This window comes from Corvus brachyrhynchos, unplaced genomic scaffold (genome assembly GCF_000691975.1).
Source record: "Corvus brachyrhynchos isolate BGI_N302 unplaced genomic scaffold, ASM69197v1 scaffold164, whole genome shotgun sequence".
Lineage (NCBI taxonomy): Eukaryota > Metazoa > Chordata > Aves > Passeriformes > Corvidae > Corvus > Corvus brachyrhynchos.
This window is the reverse complement of record NW_008237426.1, coordinates 1,155,825-1,172,886: the sequence shown is the minus strand read 5'-3', so window position 1 is coordinate 1,172,886 and position 17,062 is coordinate 1,155,825. Positions and strand designations below refer to the sequence as shown.

The window sequence follows — 17,062 nt, the reverse complement described above, 5'->3', positions numbered from 1 at the left end:
TCTCCGGGACAAGCCTCCTCCTTTTCCCTGGTACAATTCCACACCACAAAGCTCGGTGTTGCAGCTCTCATGCTGAGGATCTACCACAGGAGCTCCCCCAGGTGCACCCATCACTGGTTCAGTATCTTCCTCTTCTGATCCATTTCTTCCTGAAGGACCATGGGAGGGACATTCGGGCCCCTCGCTCTACTGGTCCCACTCTCTTCCTAGACTGGTTGAGGTGGGCCAGGGCATGCAGTGGTCTAGGCTGGCCCCAAGTCCTCTGAAATGGTCTGCAGGGAAGGAAAGGTCCTGGAACCAGATTTGTATGTGGAATTAGCTGGAGTCCCACCAAAACTCTGCGACACTTCATCTCCTCAGCAAAACATCTGAGATGCTGCACATTTATTTACTGTGATGTTCCAAGTTATAAAATGCCTTTCTAAACCACCCTGGATACACACTGGGATGGGAGCCGGCATCATCCCTTCTGCACTTGGAAAAGCCCACGAAGAGGCTGGAGGAGCTCTAGGAGCACAGGGGAAGCCTGGTGGGTGTTCAGCCAGTGATAAACCTGCTGTGAAAGCAGAATCTCTGCTAGCATAGGAAAGGGCCAAGATTTTGGAAGAGATTTCACAGTACTGAGCCCTGTGCTCCAGAAAAAACCAATTATCCGGGACAGCAGACCAGAGAGGCAGAACAATCCCTGTCCTTGAAGACACACAAAAGCTGACTGGATGATGTCCAGACCAACTGGACCTCACTTTGAAGCTGGCTCTGGAGACTCCCTGAGTGTCCTTTCACCCCATTATCCTCTGCCTGTGGAACTACACATCCCTGACACCACAGGCAAGTCTCAATCGCACAGGGAACAGCAGGGCTCTGCCAGCCAGCCCCAGAGCACTCCATGGAGCTCAGCTCTCCTCCTTGGCTCCCTGGCATGAGATACCCACAGCACAGACCCTTCTGGCCCAGTCCCTGAGTTGGGTGCCTTTTACACACAGGAGAATGGCTCCTGTCTTGACAGCATTCCCACAGTCTTGCAGATAAACCAGAGGGTACCCCTGGAAAAACAATCTGCAGGAAAGCTGAAGTGTTGGAGTGAAAGGCCGGCTGGTTTGCATTTGAATTTCAGTAAGAATGCACTTAGATCAATGTTTGGCTCCAAAAAACCCTTCCAGATTTGAAAGCAGTTCCTAAGAGCCTTGCTAAAGCCGTTCTTGGCAGTAGGGTGGTGCCTGCAGGAGAAACACCAGTTCCCACTGACGGACACAGCATGGCAACTGCCCCTCCCTTACACCCAGAGACACCTCGGGACTGGCATCCTGGGAGGAGGGATTTTACACCTTCACCTGGGGATCATCACGGAAAACAAGGGCTTATAAATCCACTTTATAACCTGGAACATCCCAGTAAATAAATAAATGTGCAGCATCTCAGATGTTCTGCTGAAGAGATGAGGCGTCGTGGGCTTTTGATGGGATTCCAACTAATTCCACATACAAGCCTGGCTCCAAGGCCTTTCCTTCCAAGCAGAGTGTTACTGAGCCCTTCCACCAAAAGGCTGAATGCAGTGACTGACTGCATTCCTCCTGGCCAGGACCTTCTCTGGCCTCTTCTCCCTTGCTGCAAAGCTTAGCCCTCCCTAACAGTGCGGCACAAGGAGAGAGAGGACCATGCTGCAGGACATGGGTTGAAGGGTGTTGGGTTTTGCTGCTTGCAGATGTTTTCAGGGACCTGTTATGAACTGAGATCACTTGGATTTGCTTGGACATTTGTAGCCCCACACCCCCAAGAGTCTGCAGTAGCACAAGGGAGGGTAGTTCTGCCACCAGGGAGCTCAGCCCCTAAGTCCTTGTTCAGGGCTATGTATTTCAGGACTGGCAGGAAAATAGGGAGGAGCAGAGGCAGCATCACAAGGGGAAACATGAGAGACTTCCCTTGGAATAACCCCTTCCACAGAGATGGGTTCAAGCAGCTGTAGGCTCTTCCAGATTACACCTTCCAAATCCCTGGGATCAGTCAGAAAGAGGCTGAGTTGTTGTTTCCACAGCCTGAGTCTGGAAACTACACCCAGTAACATTTACAGAGATGGTTCAGCACTGGCCCTGCTCCTGTTCCCCAGACATGCAGTAAAAGGGTGTGCTGGCAGCTCAGAGAATCCCCCACGGCATGTTCAGTTGTGGCTGGTGTCCTTTAAAATAATCAGCGCATCCTCCAAAACACTGCCTGCATTCCCTGCTCTTGAAAACTGCCTGCTGGAAGTGCTAATGTGCTGTTAGACTCTGTGTGATGATTATAGATGATAAACATAATTATTTTGGGTCCTGATTGCTTCTGCTGTCTCCATTCTGTTGCTGATGTGTAAAGCAATCTCAGTGTTACCAGTTTTATGGGCAGAGCGTGGAGGTACAGATTTATTCCTGAAGCCAAACCTTCAGGGAACGACTCCCTCGAGGCACAGAGCTGTGCTGTGACAGATTCCTGCCTCTTGGAACGTGGAGTCTGTAAGATGCACCTGAACATTGCCCAGCCCAGGTCAGAGAGTGATGGGGATGGGTTTCCTCACCCAGCTGTAAATCCCGAGGGGAGGAAAGCACTGGTGATGGAGTGGGAGTGGTTTGACTGACCTCTGCCCAAAGCAGTGCTGTCAGGCAGGTACCACACAACTCAGGATTCCGTGGAGATGAAGAAAACAAAATCTCCTAAAGCAGCACAGTGGTACCGTGCTGGGGGTACCGTGTGTGAAGCTGGGGTGGGGGAGCCCTTCAGATTAGGACCAGCAGATGCCTCAGGTTAGGATCCAGAGCACAAACCTCTGACTTTTGTTTCAAACCCCTGACTAATCCATCCTCCAAAAGAGTGTGCTTGCTTCCCGGCCATGGGAATAAAGACAACACTGCTAAGTCCTGTGGGGAGGATACCACTGTCCCCTATAGAAGGGGGTGAGAGACCAGAGGCACGTGCTGTGACAGCTGCAGGGATCTGCACAGGAGAAATAACCAAAGGAAGGCCCACTCCTTGTGTTCCAGCATCTTCTCTTTACTGTCATATCGTCCTGTTTGTAGCCTTGGGCTCTGAACTCCCTCTTCTGCTATCCCTGCCACATCCTGAGAGAGATGGAAGTGGCAAGGTCTGGACAGCCTGCACGGCATCATAAACTTTCCTGCCAGTGCAGGAGGAAGGGGTTACTGGGAGAAGGCTGAGGGGCAGAAGGAATAGTGGGATTGGCAGATTTTAAGCTCCCCAAGCGGCCCTGCTTCCCTCCACACTAACCGCATCATGACCTGGCTCCACAGAGACAGCCACTGCCTGGAAAACAACCCGCTCTTTAAGTTTTATTATTAAATAAATAGACCCAGCCAGCTATCACGAGGCCCTGCAGCCAGAGCAGCCAAGGAAAGGATTGGAGAAGCCAGAAAAGCTCCAGTGAGAGCAGGTAACCAGAGACGTGTTGAGCACAGAGCAGAGACAAGGCTCCTCACACGAGCAGGCTGTGGCCCCACAGACATCCCCCCTGGCCTGGCCTGGCTGTGCAGGGTATTTACACGTACAGGCAGGGCGACGCCGAGCCCTGGCTGCTCAACAATCAACTTTTATTCTCTGCAGGCTGGCAAAGCCAAGATTTCAGTAAACACGCAACCCCAAAAATGCGCCTGCGGATTGGGTAGAGCAGAGCCTGTGCTCTGCCTGCCAAACTACAAAGCCCTGCTCCGGTGGGTGGTTTCACGGTGAGGTTTCTGTGGGGAGGAAGTGTTTCCAGTGGTCAGGGCAGGGAGCGGGGCTCCGGGAGACCTGGATCCCACCCCTGGCTCTAGGAATCTGGAAAGCTCTGATTGCAGGAAATCTCACACACGCTCAGGAGCCGCTCTCCCTCTGCCCATCCCTCCTTGCAGAGGCACAAAACGCTGCTCCGAGGGGGAGGCTGATAACGCTGCGTGACCTTGCAGGGGTCGTGCGGCGCTGGGTGATTGATGCCTGAAAGGCTGTCAGAGCTCTCTGGATTAAAATCTCTCTGGAAGGCACTGGGAGACGTGCACATACGGGTGCAGGCACGTGAGAGGGAGACAGGCAACTCACACACACTCTGCTCTCCTCCCTGCCAGCAAATCCCCACCCAGACTTGCTGGGCCCGCTATTCCTGCATTTAAATATTTACAAGATGGGCCTGCAGAAAACCTGGGGTTTGGAGCAGAACAGCCAACACTCGCCTCAAAGCTGCCCTCACACACCCAGCTCAGGCTGCTCAGGCTCAGCCCCAGCTCTCTGCTTTTACTCACAAAACCAGGCCAGTGTGAAGCCTGAGCCCACGGCAGACACAGCCCAGCCCTGCTCAGTTTGGCCAGGCTGGAACCTGGGACCTCCCCTGGCCCTTGGCATGGCTCCCTCTTCCTTTCACCCTCCACGTCATTCACATGCTGCTTACCCCATCTTTTGCCTCATTAATGAAGACACTAAAAAGGCTGGACCAAGCCCTGATCCCTGTGGCATGCCTTTGGAAAAGTACCTCCTTGAGCAGCTCCCATCACCTGCTCCATAGGAAGGACCTTGCCTGGAGGTGTGCAGAGCTCCTAGAGCAGTTCCTTTGCCCCCCACCAACTGCACCAACAGTTTCCATAACAAGTAAAAAAGGAAGCAGGAAGGAACATCACACTCTCAGAGGATGGCTCTGTGTTGAGCAGCCGTGCTGGGCTTGGCTCTTTACAGTATTTTATCCATCTTTTGGGCTCCCTCCCTGTCCTAAATGGATCTGGACACTGTTAACTTTTCTAAATCTTCTCTTACCTTGTTGGCTGCGTTTCAGAAATAGGTGGCATGAGTCAATCACAGAGGACCAGTTTAAAACATTGTAAGCTACTTCCCTCAAGTGGAGGGAATAAAAATCACTCAGCTGTGTGTTACAGGCTCTGTATGTACCTCAGGTAGGAGGAAGATAATGGGAGATGGATACCTGCACGAGGTAGAACCTACCAACCTGTCTGAGAGGTGTCAGGAGAATAGAAACATTGCCAGTGATAGTGCAGAATAAATTTGCCAACTGCACAGACCTCAGGGCACACCGGGGGCACCCTTTGTGTCAGACCCCAAAGGGGCAGGTGCTCTGAGAGCCCAGCAAGTTCCCACATGGACAGCTCATCTACATCCATGCCCAGGTTCTGGGAACATGCTGGAACAAGCTGAGGTGAGTGACAAGGGCTCCTACACAGCACTTCAGCACAAATGGAAGAGACTGCTTAGAAGCAGCTTGAGGGGTGAAAGACCCGAGTCCTGTGGAACAAAGCTTTCCTGCCTCCCAGAGCTGGGGCTGAGAGGCAGGATGGGATGGAAGGAACCAGGCCCAGCTGCAGGGAACTGGCAGAACTGGGTGGTGGGACCTACACTCACCCCGAGGCTCTGTCTGATCCCGTGGTCGCTGTTTTCCTCAAAGAAGCCAATGAAACACAAAGAATCCCCATTTCACCACAGTTCTACAGTTGTGGAGAAAGCAGCCCAGCTCCAGCCTCTTCTCTGTGCTCTGAGCAGGAGGACATTTCCTCTCCTGCAAATGGAAAGAGATAAGAGGGGTTTAGCACGAGGCAGGATTTGTCTCTGATCAGTCCGACAAAGGGACACACAACCCGTTTATTACTGGAAATTAATTGTGCCATCAAGGCAGATGCCTGCAATTACTTCTGTTAAATATTATCTTTAATTAACTGTAAAATATATAATTAATAAACTTGCCCCCTCATTTTTGTTAAGTTTCACTGCAAAGACCTTATTACTGAAATAAATCTTCCTAGCAGCACACGTTGACAGAACAGAGGAAGGTGCACGCCTCTAGCACAGGATAATTTCCTCTTGGGAAGTGGAATTAGGAGGGAGGAATAATCACCTCTCTTCATGGCTAGGACTGCAGAGACACCCCACTCTGCCACCAGTTGTTTCAGCTCGTGCTGCTTGGAAGCAAGCACGGAGAATCTGCTTTGGCTGGCAGGGATGGCTCGCTCTGAAAGCTGTCGGGCAGATGCACGCTCGTCTTTCAAGCCTGGAGAAACAAAAAATAAATTTCCTTTTTTGATTTACAGTCCATTAAAGAAGTTTTCTGACTATAAAGCAGAAAGACCTCGGTGGTTAGGCTGGTTCTTTTAGAAGCCCCATGTTGCTCCAGCTCTCAGTGCTGTGCTGGAGCTGCATGACTGATTTGCTTCCCACGTACATCAGAACTGTTTGGATTCAGGGAGGTTTGGGCATGGCTCTTAAACCATCCCAATTAGAAACGCTTCAAAAACATTGCTGAAATTTGACTCCAAGCATAAAATTCCCCTTAGACTTTGTCTCCACTTGTGATCTTTATCTCAGAGAAGTTCGTTGATTGCCAGATCAACCAGGGGTAATTAAAATATTTCCAAAGGCTGTTCTGGGCAACACTTTTTGCCTTGCTGCAGGTGACAAATGTTCATGGTTTGCCTGAGGCTGATGTTCCCTCCTGCCTGAGCTGAGCATGCCAAACCCAGAGGAATGCCTGCTCCATCACCATCCTCCCTGCCTGGGGAAGGTGGCACAGGGACCCGGGGATCACTGGCACAAGGGAGGAGTGTACGACCACAGAGATCCAACTCCTGGGTATGGGGAGACACAAAGGGGCACACAGGAGGAGAAGGGCTGGGTGGCTTTTAGGGAAACCCTATGATTTCCCTGCTTTTGGAGGTGCCTGCATGGCCCCCAGCAGAGCCCACAGGTTGCAGAGCCATTTGCCCACAGCCTGGCTGTGTCAGTGCAGGTGAACTTCAGAAACAGAAGCACAGAACCACCGAGGCTGGGAGAGACCTCTGGGATCACCAGGTCCAACGCTCCACCCAGCACCACCACCCCAGTCACCACTAAGCCGTGTCCTCAAGTGCCACATGCACGTATTTTTGAACACTTCCAGGGATGGTGGCTCCACCACTTTCCTGGATAGCCTGTTCCAATGCCTGACCACCCTTTCTCCTAAAAATTATGAGAAATTTTTCCTAATACCTGGTCTAAACTTCCCCCGGCACAATTTTCCCTTCAAGGCCCTGGTTTGGTCCCATTTGGGGCTATTTCACAGAATCACTGAGGTTGGAAAAGCCCTCCAAGACAATCAAGTCCCAGCTGGGACTGATCCCCACCTTGTCCCCAGCCCAGAGCACTGAGTGCCATGTCCAGTCATTCCTTGGACACCTCCAGGGATGGGGACTCCACCACCTCCCTGGGCAGCCCATTCCAATGTCTGACCAACCTTTCCAAAAAGAAATTCCTCCTGGTGTCCAACCTGAAGCTCCCCTGGCACAGCCTGAAGCCTTTTCCTCTCATCCTTAGTAGAGAAGGAGAAGGGTTCTCACCTTAACCTCTGTACCAAGGTTTTGGCAACGAGATGAGCCTGGAGAGACAGAGGGTGTCAGCTCCTGGTCATCTACTACCACTTTGTCACCCCATTTTGCAGCTATGGGCAGACTAAAAAGGGCTCTGTGGTTGTGAGTGCTGGAAATGCACAACCCCTGACACAGAGCAGGTCCTGTCTCAAAAAACCATACCAGAGACCCTCACCCTGCTACAGCCCTGAGTCTGAAGAAAGGACTCCATTCTCCACTTCATTTAACTACCACTTAAAAATGGTGTTGGACAAATGTTAAAACAGCCAGCCAATTTGATTACACAAAAATTTTAGAGTCAGCAAATTATCTAGTGAAATGATGCATATAGAAATGTTAATTCAACAGCAACCGAAACCTTCCACATCCCTTAACATCTAGAGATGATAATTCTACACAAAGAAAAGAGAGGGCTGAGCATACTGTCCTTGCTGAGAAATTACAGGAATATTCTAGCTCTCACCTACACTGTACCCTATATGCAGTGACATAAATAGCAGGGGCTGAGGGAGAGTTTAGGAGTGGGTTTGGGCTGGAAGCTCTGAAATCATATTATTTGCCCTGGGTTTGCTGGGGGAGAGGCTCCTGTATCAGCTCGTTCCCACCATGTGCCTCTCTGCAGAATCTTTCTGTGTCAAAGTCTAATTTTGCTGTTCTGTACAAAGCATGAGGGTACTTTCCTGTGACACACACACACTCCCACCCTCGGGAGTGAGGACCCTTCGAGCACATGCCCGGCTCTGCCCACTCCCAGGCATTTCGTTCCTCAGGATCCCCGCTGGGTCAGACCAGGAACACTGGAGAGGGAGAATGGAAGAGTTAAGCAACTTAACTCTCTGGCTCTCGGGCCGCAGAAGGGGAGGGAGCGGGGAGGCAAAGCATCTGGCTTCCCTGCTTCCCTAACAGCCTGGCGGGAAGGCTGCTGTCAATTCCGCCTTCTGCCTTGTTGGAAGAAAGTAGAAGTGACAAGAGGCCCTCCAGGCAGGCAGCCAGGAACCAGAAATTCAATTGAGCTACCTCCTGAAACTGGACCTTTTTTTGGAGACCCTTTCCCTGAAATTGTTTTGACTTAAAAAAAAAGGACTGTCATCGCGGTTCAGGGCCAATTCATCAGCCCTGCTCTCCTGGCTCTCCTTGCCTCCATGCAAGCGGATTTGCACAAAAGGATTTCCATTTTCTGGGCTGCTCTACAACCAGCCTCACCCACAATAAATACACAGACACATAAATATGCACACACACACACAAACACTGTTATTTATAGGTACAGGCTCTGCCACAGACAGACGCACGCCCGGGTGTGCTCCTTCGCTGTGTAACACGAGGGCTGCAAGTGCTACGGCAGCTGAATTTACTCCACACTCACAGCTTAGGAAGCAGAGTGTGGGCCATACGGTCTGTCCCAGGGGCTTAGACCAACTGGTTATTGGCTGGTGCTGTTGTTCCTCTAACAAGCCCCTGGATATATGGCAGGGGCTGCAGAGAAATGCAGCTGGAGGAGCCTCTCCCTGTCAGCAGCAATCTGTCACTGCGCGCTCGCACCCGCCCCGTGCAGCACAAAAGCTGCACGGCATTTTTTTTTCAGCCTCACAGATGCCTGGCTATAATTTAAAACGAGGCAGCATTTCCATTACAAACCCCATTTTTCCCTGTGGATTTATACCTCAGCTATTCAGCTCCACTTTGGGGTGGACCTTCTTCACATTTTTCCTGCACAACATTTAAATGCAGCTCAGCCTCTGTTGGTTGTGAGATGGAGAAGGAAATTACATATGCACACTAACACTCACGAGCACACACAAAAAGCTTACACAAACATATGCCCACAGAGAGATCTGTCACAAAAAACCAGACAAGCCAATGCAAATAAGCTCGATTTTAAGAGTGAATTAATTTTACTTGATTATTCTAAATTATTAACAAGTTCCAGCAACCTTAGAATGCAATAACCCCACTCGGGCTGTCATCTAGGTTAAATGGAAACAGATAACTTACACTGATAGAGATGATATCTGTATAAATCTGTGACAGCAAAGTTGGAGGCACAAACCCGACCCACTCGGAGCCCCTCTCCTTGCAGCAGTGTGTTAACAGCTCCTGGATATTTCCCCTCCCCTGAAATATTCCAGGGCAATGAATCACCCCTGACAGAGCCAGAACCCCCCTGTTTCCTGGGCTGCCAGGTGAAACCTGACCTGCACAACACTCCTGTCTGTTTATGACTCGCTCTGCCTTAGAAAGCCCATTTTGTTAGGGGTTTTTTTAACTCTCTATCGATTCTACTTTGATGTAGTCCAATAAAGCACATTGACAGAAGCAATTTATGCTGGCTAGTGCCTCCAGTTCCAAGAAAGCCTCCCTGGCATATGAAGAGGGGTTAAGCACCTGGCAAGTACCGTACAGGTTATCCAGTTATCCCAGATTACCAGGTTCATTCAATCCAAACCCAGGACTGAGATGAGGAATGGCCTCCTGTTTCTCCCACTCCCAAGCAGAAATAGGTATGATTTTCTCTATGATCACTTCCTCACACCACACAGAAACGTCAGGAAATGTAACAAGGATTTTCTCAGTCTTAAAAGGAAAAAGCTCAAAGTGGCCACTGGAAGGAGATGAGCATTTCCTCACCTCTGATGGCACAGAAACCAATCCTGGGGCACCAGAGCTGGCACTGGTACCACCAGGGCTGAAGCACCTGGAACTTTTAAGATGCTCCTATTCACATTTCTGCACAGGTGTGCAAATGCAAGATGTTCCAGTGGCACAAAGATCTCGATTGGGCAGTTAGGAATACCATGGGTTTATCCTGTCAGCTGGAGACGTTGCTGGTATCCACGTGACGTGCTGTATTCCCCCTTCCTTTCCTGGTTTCACACCCAGACCTTGCCCCTGATGCTGGGGAAGCACTGACCAAGAGCATCACTCAGGGAAGACATTTAGTAGAAGTTTAGGTGGCTCCTAAGCACAACCTAATAGTTTCCTTGCCTCTTCCTAAGAGGGCAGAGGAGGAGAGCTGAGAGCTGCAGGGATTGGAAAACAGAGCTCAATTTAGCCACGGGGCAGTTTAAAGTGCCTGTTGCATTTTTCACCTAAGTACAGCAAATCCCCTCACTAAGCACCAGCCCCGGTGGCCATAACTCCTGGAATGCTAACTGGGGAGCAGCAGCAGGTATTGGACAGGCCGTGCATCAGGCAGAGCAGGGAGCAGCTGGAGAGGAACACTGTCCTTCCAGGGAGGAGATGCCACCTGTCAGCAGCACCCGCCGCTCCGGAGGCATCCGGCCATGCTGGATTCTCATTCATCCGAAGCTTCCCTCGGTCACCCAGCATGGATAGGGTTTCACTCCTCACCAGCTGGAGCTCCAGGAAAGGGAAGCCTCTCTGCAGGGATGAAGATGGGGGGAACAGAGAGGCTGCACTCGTGCACAGCAGAGATGGCCATCGGGCACCTCCTGTGCCAATGGGAGCCTTGGGTGCTGAAAATGCAGCTCAGCACTTACCAAAGGAAAAGAACACAAAGAAAACGTGGCCTTTAAACCCACCTGGACCTGCTGCCTCTGTGCCAGGCTCCCGAGGAGCCCCTGCTGCAAGAAGAGGGAGAGCAGGGAACAAGGCACATTAATTTGCCACAAGGCTATGAGCACCTAACTGAGGGCTCTTCATTTATCAGAGGAAGAGCTGCAAAGCCTCCTGTGTCCTCTCAGAGAGCCCTGCCCAGCACCAACAGGAGGTTTCCTCCCCCATCCAATCCATCCATCTCCCTGAGCTCCACAGGCAGCTGGCAGCGCCCAGGGCTGAGGACGGATGGCTGAGTGTGGCAGCCAGGCTGGAGCACAGGCAGGCAGAACAGGGAGAGGAGCTGCAGCAGCCCCGGGTGAGCCGTGATGGACACGGGGGCTGCCCCGTGACCCCCAGCGTGCGGCTGCCCCGGGATCCCCCACAGCTCCCATATGGCAGCTCCCGAGTGCTCGGGACCGCTGGGGCTGGCAGGACAAACACGCGGCGCTCGCTGGCATCCCACCCAGGAGTTATGAAGCTGTCACTCGCTCAGGCTGTCCCCAGACAGTGCCAGCAGGCCTCAGAGCGCCGCCTGCTCTCACCTGATCGGCATTTTTGGATGCTATTACTGAGAGGCAGTTTTAGAGCTTTGGGACCTGCCGAGGAGAATGAGGCCAAATTCCCAGCCTTTCTGCCTGCCCACTTCTGCCCTGCTTTCTCTTTTCTGGAAAGTTTTCCCATGCTAAGTATAGTTCCTAACAGGTGCATGACCAGAGGGGACTGTCAGGGACGCAGCTGTCCCCACAGAGGCCTGGATCCATCTCCATCTGTCTCACTGGAGCTGTCCGTGCTGCCTAGCCGAGCCCTTCGGACACAGGATGGGGGAGCATCAGGGATGCAGGCAGGAAATACACGTACACGCACCCAGAGGGAGGAGGATGATTCCAGGGATCGCCACAAACAAAGCCTCTGACATCAAACTAATGCATCCTTTGAGGCTTTAAAGGCCCCTTGGCACACACAGGCAGGCTGCCAGCTAACTCATCTCTCTTCCTTGCCATGCTACCAGCCTGATGCCAAGGTCAAGCTTTAAAGGAGAGCTGGCTGCTCTGTAATCCCCTGTGCCTCATTTGGGGATGCCACAAGACTCGTAAGGATCAGTGACAGAAAATATTTGACTGGGGCCAAGGCCAGTGTGATGTCTGAAGTGGTTCCCTTGCCCAGCCAGATGCCAGTCCTGGCTCCCATCCTGCCAGCCCCACACCAGCCCCTTCCAGCTGAGAGGCAGGGCTGGGGCTGCAGGTGATGCAAGGCAGTGACACAGGGAGCTGGGATCCCTGTAACACGCCCCAGAGTGGACAGTGGACATCAGGAGGCACCTCCACATTCACAGTGGTGACAAGGTGTCCCAAGTTTGTAGGGGACAGGTGCTGGGGTGACCATCCTGGGTACTGAGTTGGCTCATCACTGTGTAGGAGATATAAAAATATGAGCAACAGGAATAAGCAACAACCCTGCTCACAAACTAAAGGTGCTTCCTACCCCTAAGGTGCCCTGGAAGAATTCCAGGCTGATAGGACATGAGGAAATAAGCATTTGCAAGGGGTGTTGCAGCAGGAACAGCTGATCTGGTTCACAAATCTGGGTCCTGGGACATGTGCTGTGCTAACAGGCTGGCTTGGCTTAATGGGAGGGTGATGAAAACCATCTGCGGGGAATAGGATGGCACCGTGACATCAGCACCACTGGAGGAACAAAGGAGGAGGTTTCTGCAGCCACACTGGGCCCCTAGAGAACGTGCTCCACACCATGCTTCAGCCACAGAGTCCCACGTCTGGACTTGGGGAACCCAGAGCCCAACTCCCTGCTCAAGCTGCAGGAAACTGAGCCACACCAGCCCTCAAAACTCTGCCTGGGGCTCAGTGAAGTGGTGGGAGGGGCTGGGTGAGAGGGATGTGTATAAATTGTTGGCAGGAGGAAAAATCCATTCTCTTCTTTACTTCTCTGTTCAAATGAATGTTAAAGTGAAACCACACTGCTGGCAGCAATCCAGTCACACCCGCCCAAAGGAAGAACCCTGTGTCCTGGGATCTGGGGTGACTTTCCTTCACCCTTTCACAACAACTCTTTTCAGGCAGATGTGCTGACTGAAGCTCTTTGGGTCTCCGAAGACCATTCCATCAGCCTGGTGCTGCTGGGGCTGCCAGGCTGAGTTATCACAGGTCCTGCCCTCCCCTGCCATTAATACCTGCTCACCAAGGGAGCCCTGGCCAGCCCAGGCAGAGAAGGGCAGCCCCGAGCTGCAGCAGTCTCCCACAGTATGGAAAGAGGCATCAAAGGGAAAAAAGAGGAAAATAAATATACCCCGGGCATCTCTGGATAGTCTTAATGGAGCTCAGACAGCCCCAGGAAAGGAATGAATTATTGGGAGTCACAAACTCTCCAGCTCGCGTTCCCCAAGGAGCTCCAGCCACACCTCATGCCCCTGACCTGGTATCCCACAGTCTGGGATCTTCTGTCCCAATCCAACCCTTTCCTGCCAGGCTGAGGGTCTCATTCCTATCCTGCTGTCACCTATGTGACTGTGCCAGGTAACACCTGTAAATCATCTTCCTACCAAAGGCCAGAGTAAACCAAGACAGAAGCAACACCCAGCACTTCAGCAGCACAGCTGGAACACCCGCAGTGTTATGCAATCTCCTGCCTGGCCAGACATCGGACTGAGAAAGGGTTTTCTGCTGAAAAACCCAAGAGATGGGTAAAATTCTCTTTGCTTTTGGCTTTAATCCCAGACCCCGAGGGCTTTAGCCCCAGGACTCAGGCCAGCACCCCAGCAATGAGCACAGTCAGCCTCTGAACACTCCAGAACTGAACAGGAACTGTAACCAACCACGGGAGCAGGGCTTTGTCCCTGGCCAGGGACACCCAGCACCACAAACTCAGCTCAGGGATCTGAGCAGCCTTGGTCAAACCTCCTGCCTGCACTTTACCATCCAAACAACAATCCAGGGGGGGGTCTGATGTGCTCCATGGATTAGAGCTGGTGAATTAAGAACCTATAAAGGTATTATCCAGGATCAGCCCTGGGAGCCCCAAAGCACCCAGAGCCACAACTTTACTACAAAGCCTTCAGAAACAGGGTGTTCTTCAGTCCCCAGCTCCTGGGGCCCTGTGTCTGCATGCAAAATTCCACCTTTGTTACTGCAAAAATGGCATTCTGGGCTCCCACAGCTGAAGAGTCTGAGAATGCAGCTAAAGGATTAACCCCTCCTTCCCAGACCTACAGTAAATAAAGAGAGTTAAAACAGTTCTGCAAACTAGAAGGATTTGCAGCCAATTTTGTGACTGTAGCAGGCAGTTCTGGCATTCTTTGTACTCAGGAGAAGCAGGGCAAAATAAAGGGGGCTTGACCAGAGGGCTGGGACGGCTCCCCCTGATGTGGAGATTTCTGGAGGTGGAAGGGTTGGCAGAGAGTAGGCAGAGGCAGCAGGAGCAGACATTTGAGAGACATTCACAAATGGATTTCTGAGCCAAAATTTCCCCTCGGTCGTGCCTGCACACCTCTGCAAACATACCTGGCCTCTGCACTGTGGGGTGAGGACAATTTAACCTGCAGTCTGAACAATGGGATTAAGCACCGGATCAGCAGAAAAATGGTTGCAGATAGCTAGGATTGCTATTGGAGAGTGATTGTTTCCCTGAGCCACGCTGTGTAAGTGTCGGTGCCTTTGTGAGATTTAATGGTCCAATTATCCCAGGCAGTGTCACCTCCTCCCCGCTCTGCACGCCCAGACCTGCTCTCCTGCCTCCATTCCCCCTCCTGTTCTGCCAGCAGGCAAACACACCTTTGCTGCTCCTTCATGGGTAGTCCTCGACTTAACTTCTCCCATGCCCAGGCATGGGGGGCTGGGGATGTCAGACCAGCGGAAGAGATGGTCTCTGGGATGGGTATCTCATCCTAAAGGTGGCTACTTGGGAGCTGGTCTTTTTCCATGGGTGAAAATCTAAGTTTCTACTTAATTAGCAAAAATCTAATGAAGAAATTCTCATTAAAGTCACGTCAAGCTCTCCTCCCAAACATCACAGGGAGCCACCATCCTGGTCTCCAGCAGCTCCAGCCTCTGTCACACAGCACCTGCTCAGCATCCCAGCAGCTCCACCTGGCACTCACAGCAAGAGGCTTGGTTGGGATGTCCAAGGAAAGGAGGATTGAGAGGGCCCTGCCAGACTACAAAGTGCTTCTATCACCCAAAGATTGAGGTTACACCCGGCCACAGATCAACCAGTCTCCTATTAGCCCCAGAATCCCTCTCTAAGGAATATCCAGGAAACACTCCATAGGCAAAGAAACCTACCTTTGGTACATGGCTGCTTGTGGAGCAGCTCCTGAGCCAAAAGCCCACAGAGGCATGGCAATGGGCAGCGCTGCTCCTCCCAGCATGGCAGGGTCAGGCCACAGGGAGAGTTCATCACAAATCCCACAATGGTTGGGTTGGAAGGGACCTTAAAGCTCATCCAGTTCCACTCCTGCCATGGGCAGGGACACCTTCCACTGGACCAGGGTGCTCCAGGTCTCATCCAGCCTGGCCTTGGACACTTTTAAACTAATTCCAGAGTTCAAGAAGGGGCAGGCACTGGCATGGGGAAGGGGCAAAGCTCCTCTTCTGCTCTCCTCAGAGCAGCCTGCAGCAGGTCATCCAGCACTGTCAGCTCCTCACCAGGGTATCAGAAAAGCGCTGTAACAACCAGAGTTAGAGAGCTTCACCACAGGATTGGACATTTATGTGCACAAGAACAGCAACTGCAGGGACTCCAGCTCCAGACAACCAGAGCAGCTCCTGCCTCTCCTGCTCTGGGGTAGGAGCTGCTGCCAGCTGGGGTCAGAGGGGAATCTCCCCTCACAGGGTAGTATTGCACAATTATGGGCATTATGGGATTTTTATGCCTTCCTTTAAGGCATCCGGATTGGCTTCTGGTGGAGACAGGATACAGGGCTGGAAGGACTATTGGTCTGTTCAGCTCAAACAGTTTTTATGTCCTAATACAAAATTAATGGTTCTCTCACTGAGACTCCATGAGGCAAAGCTGCCTGCTCCGGGCATTCCAACTGCCAGAGCAAAAGTGGGGCTGAAAACTCATTCCTTCCCAATGCTCCTGGGTGGAATCCATCCCTCAGCCCCCACCCAGGCTCCCTGACTCACCTACCTCAGTGCAGTGCCCCCAAACTCTCTGGAGCAACATGTTGATGCTGGACCCTGATGGGTGCAGTTTGGGGCTCCCACACTCGAGGGACCCCACAGCCCCCTGTGCCAGGGATACCAGGGATACCAGGGATACCAGGGATACCAGATCCACAGATCCCTGCAGCACCAGCTGCAATGCAGGTGGGTTGCAGGCACTTTAAACCTGACTGTGCCACCTTTTCAGCAGCCTCTCCTGCCGACTAAAGGGCTGCCTGTCAGGTTAGGCAGGAACAGCTGTCTCAAAAACTGTATTTCAGGATTCACACAGAGGTTCCTTCTGATTGTATGAAACAACACCTCATTCATCATTCAGAGAGCCAGACAGAGCCACTCATCTTCACTCGATGACACCTTTTATCTGCAAACACCTAGACTGACTCACAGCCAGCCTGTGAACCCGTCAGGATCTTTTTACCATGCCAGGGGCATGTTCTCCTGGCTCACATCCAGCACAGAGCTGGAGGCTGGAAGAACTGCTTGCTCCCATGAGGACTTTTTCAGGGTTTTTCTGAGCAGACACCGTACCCCCAGTGACTGGAGCAGGCTGGTTTTGTGGAGCTGATTATTCTGGTATCCAAGTGGAAGCCAAGCTCTGCAATTGCCATGTGTGTGGTGGCTTGTGGCTTGCCCTGAGGGAATCCATGGCACTGCTGGGAATTCTGACCCCAGAATCCTGACTCAGGCGTTCTGCAAAACCACAGGGCCAGTTGCTTCCAGGCCCGTCTTTGTGCTCCTGTGTCTCTGCTGGGGCCAGCTCAGGGATGGAAAAGGCAGGATTTGAGCTGCTGGACCCTGTCAGAGCCTGAAAATAGCTCATGCCTCAAACATTGATATAAAGTTTTGCTCATTATAAAGAAGCTACAACCGCAGAAGCCTCCCTGAAGAGTGGGACTTTGAACTGAAAGTCAAACTGTTGATTAGATAAAGGGAAACACATTGTTCAGTCATCTCAGGCTGAGGGAA

At 51.9% G+C, this 17,062-nt stretch overlaps 1 long non-coding RNA gene across 15 annotated transcripts in view; it reads right to left on the bottom strand.

The window, feature by feature from the left end:
- The window catches only part of LOC108445929, an 82,393-nt gene that overhangs the window by 31,257 nt on the left and 34,074 nt on the right, over positions 1–17,062 (bottom strand). For all 15 annotated transcript variants that reach the window (XR_001860964.1, XR_001860965.1, XR_001860971.1 and 12 more), the window contains 2 exons: positions 5,855–6,007; positions 5,365–5,518 (listed from right to left, as the gene is read on the bottom strand). This is a non-coding gene — a long non-coding RNA (uncharacterized LOC108445929). The remainder of the gene's footprint in view (positions 1–5,364; positions 5,519–5,854; positions 6,008–17,062) is intronic.